The following is a 3,796-nucleotide window of genomic DNA, read 5'->3' on the forward strand; positions in this document are numbered from 1 at the left end:
TTGTGCAGAGCCACAAGGTCCCCCCTGAGCCTCCTTTGCTCCAGCCTGAGCTCCTTTCCCAGCTCCCTCAGGAACTCTCCAGTCCCTTCCCAGCTCCCTCAGGAACTCTCCAGCCCCTTCCCAGCTCCGTTCCCTTCCCTGGACTCGCTCCAGCCCCTCCGTGTCCCTCTTGTCCCAGAGCTGCCCCCAGCACTGGAGGTGCCCCAGCAGTGCCAGCACAGGGACGGGCACTGCCCTGGCCCTGCTGCCACTCCAGTGCTGGGACAGCCCAGGGGCCACTGGCCTCTTGCCCACCTGGGCACCCCGGGGCTCATGTCCAGCTGCTGTCACCAGCACCCCCAGGGCCTTCTCCAGCCCCTCTGCCACCTGGAGTGCTCCACAAGGTTGCTGCAACTCAAGTGCAGGACTCAGCCCCGGGCCTTGTTGACCCTCAACTTGGTGGTCTCAGCCCATCAATCCAGCCTGCCCAGAGCCCTCTGTAGAAGTTCCTGCTCTCCAGCAGACACTTCCACAGAATTTTGTGTCATCTGTAAACTCACTAAGGGTGCACTCGATCTCCTCATCCAGATCATCAATAAAATATTAAATAGGACTGGGCCAATACTGAGCTAATACCTGTTGGTATCAGCTCAGCTAACCCTAACCCAAACCCTCTAAAGCAAGGAGGACAAGCAGCATTTAGACATTTGCCATCAACTCCATCAAAAATTACATGATTCCCCCCCCCAAATAACTGTCTGGTATTTCAGAGGCAGAAAAGGCAAGAACTGATAAATACTGAATGCTCATTTTTAAGATAGGGACCATTAATTTTGAAGTTTAACTCAAGTCACCATTTTCTATGTGTGGGCAACAGCTTTAAGGCTGAATCTAAAAGTGTTTCATGGACAGCAAACACAGAAAAGCCTTGAAAGCTGACAGGGCTTTACAGCCAAAGACAATTATAAACTCACCCACAGGACCTTTCACAACACCCCCTTTAACATCAGAGGGAAACAGGAAAGTCTTGCACAGTCCATACTAAATTTGCTGCTGCTTTGGAACCCAAATAAATTTGCATGACACATTTGCTATCTCAGTGAGACACAGGATTTCGTGGTGTTAATGTTTGTTCCACAGTGACTAGTAAGCAATTCCCTCATGGACAAAAGCAGTGGCTGATGCATTTATTAGGAGTTTGGTCCAAGCTGTCTCTCGCCTGTGATCCTCACTGCTCCATACTGAACCAAAAAGCAGACATTTTCCCAGGGCTCTCGATCCTCTTTTCTCTGGAGACAAAATTATTTCTACATGAGCAGCACTGTGACTTGTCAATAAGCACAGGCTGCTCTGCCAGACGAGCCTGGAGACTCCCAGACCGCATCTAGCCACTAATTTGCTGCAGAGCACTTTGCATCCTGCCCATCCCAGTCATATTCCCACAACTCCCTAACACAGGGACATGAGCAAGAGGAAGATTTTATGAGGCTCAGTGTAGTGAAGCATTACATAAAAATTACGTGTTAATGCAAAACTTTTGCAAGGTTACTAACAATATCACTTGAGAGCTGCATTAAAAACAATCACTTTTTAACCCCAGAAACAAATCAAAAATCATTTATGTAAATAAATATGGGGGAAGGGGGGGGACGAAGATTAATTTGCCTTACTGAAATTTTACATAAAAACTTTAACATCACTTTTGCATAGGTTCCACCATTCCACACCAAAAATACAACTTCCCACATTAAGTTTTATCTGAATTTTCAAAATCATTGAAAGATGCAATGGTTGAAATTAGAGTTTCAATCCTCTAAGTACATGAACTTTATCACATGAACAGTGAATACACATCACACAAGCCGCCAAAACCGGGAGAACACAATTTCCAGCAGAAAGATGGAAACATAAAACCTTGTGCTTCAAACAAAAAAAAAAAAAAAATCCCAACATTGTAAGGAATGAAAAAAAATTGACTTCCTGCAAATTAGTTTTATATATAGAAGAACACCTGAGAAGCCTTGCGAGGCTCCCAAAGGGTCATGATTGTCAGGATTCCTCAGCCAGTGGGTTTGGGGTGAACTTCAGCTCCAGATGGAAAGCAGAGAGGGAGACACCCCCCCACCCTGCCCTGCTGTCAGCAGCTCCCCACGAAAAGTGGTAACATACACACATTATTTTGCTCTAATTGATTCCACTTCAGTTAGACTGATGTTCTATATTAAGAGTGTGACAAGCCTTTATATATCTAGTTAAAGTTTTATATTAAAGTATTTTTTCCATTTGAGGAAAAGCTGACATGGTGACAATTAAGAAATAAAGTATCCACCTGCTCCCAGTGAGCTGGAGAACAACGTGTAACAAAAAATAATAACAAAAAAATATTTCTAAAACAACTTAATAGTTTTTAAAGGGAAGATGGCACGACAAAACGTTCTACAATTACTGACTCCCAGTTTCTAATCTGCATATATGTCACTGGGTTGCAGAGGGAGAGATGTAGAGGATCATGGAATGACTGGTGCCGGAGTGAATCATCAACACCTCTGGATTAAACATGAGTACTTGTTCCATTTCAAAAATTACCTTCGGTAATTGAAATAGTAATTTCAGTTTAGCACCCATAAAGCACTGTGGAATGAACAGTTCTTAGACTGGTAAGAAACAGCTGCAGGCCAAGAGCACTTGCTGATTAACAGACATAAAAAACTTAGAGAGAAATGACAGCCAGAACCCCTAAAAATAAAACCAGAAAAATCCTCTTTGCAAACACACGATTAAAAGGAAACCAACTGCTCAGAGGGTGATGATATTACCCAGGAGATGCTCCTACGAGTGCTTTGAACCACAGTATCATTTTTCCTCCTTCTCCTCTCTACCTTTTTCCTTCGTCTTCCCAAATGCATCACGCTGACAAATAACTATTCAAAGAACCAATTACTGTTTCTTGGTCTTTCTTTTTTATATAACTTCATCTTAACAGGCTTTTTCTGTAAGTCCCCCATGAGTGTGATGCCACCTCAGCCTCATTCTGTCTCTTCATTCCCCCTGCTCTGCCCAGATGATGGTGTGATCTCTGTACCCAGGCTCCACAATGACATAATCAGTGATGTGAGCAGTGAACATCTCTTCACTTTACCCAGGTCATGAATGAGAATACTAAATATCAGGTTCCAGCTCCAACTTCCTACCCTCTCCCTTTCTTTCACAGTATGAGAAATATTCACCAATAAAGTTGAAAGAGGACAAAGTCATCGAAGCAAAACTATACATTAATATAAACACGTCAGCTGAGTCAGGTGCATCTCACTGAGGAGACACACCTCCCCCTAAAACGCACAAACTTTTTTATACCCTTCCCTGGCTGGCAGGGGTCCCTGTCCCCTTTCCCACTGGCTGGGTACTCAGGAACTTAACATTCTTTCTGACCACCTACTGCACTCAAACCAACACCTCCCTTGCCCTTTCCTTCCCCTTCCTCGTAACAAGCCTTGGTTATCTCCCCTCTCCCCTCCCGCCACTCCTGAGGCCTGGACTTGTGCTAGCTACATCTTTGCCTCTGTGATGTAAGTATACAATCCTATGCCTGACACAATGGCTAAAGCAAAACATTATTTTCTCATTATTTTCTCCCTCACAAGCCACCCTCTTTTTATTTATCACCTTTTTGCTGAAACCCCTGGTTTGGTTATCTGTCTGGCCAGTGTGGGCTGGTGCCTGTTGGCAGAGCAGTTATATTCAAATGTAACAGTTACACTCCAGTCCCGTTATTTTGCAAACTCGGGCTTGTGCTGAGCTAGGCTTATTCCAAAGTTTT

The 3,796-nt window shown here is 44.3% G+C and overlaps 1 protein-coding gene across 1 annotated transcript in view; it reads right to left on the reverse strand.

Moving 5' to 3' along the window:
* Positions 1 to 3,796, reverse strand: part of ATRN (attractin) — a 142,892-nt gene that overhangs the window by 137,642 nt on the left and 1,454 nt on the right. The gene's annotated exons all lie outside the window — the stretch shown is intronic.

The sequence above is a fragment of the Corvus brachyrhynchos genome, unplaced genomic scaffold (assembly GCF_000691975.1).
Source record: "Corvus brachyrhynchos isolate BGI_N302 unplaced genomic scaffold, ASM69197v1 scaffold910, whole genome shotgun sequence".
Classification (NCBI taxonomy): domain Eukaryota; kingdom Metazoa; phylum Chordata; class Aves; order Passeriformes; family Corvidae; genus Corvus; species Corvus brachyrhynchos.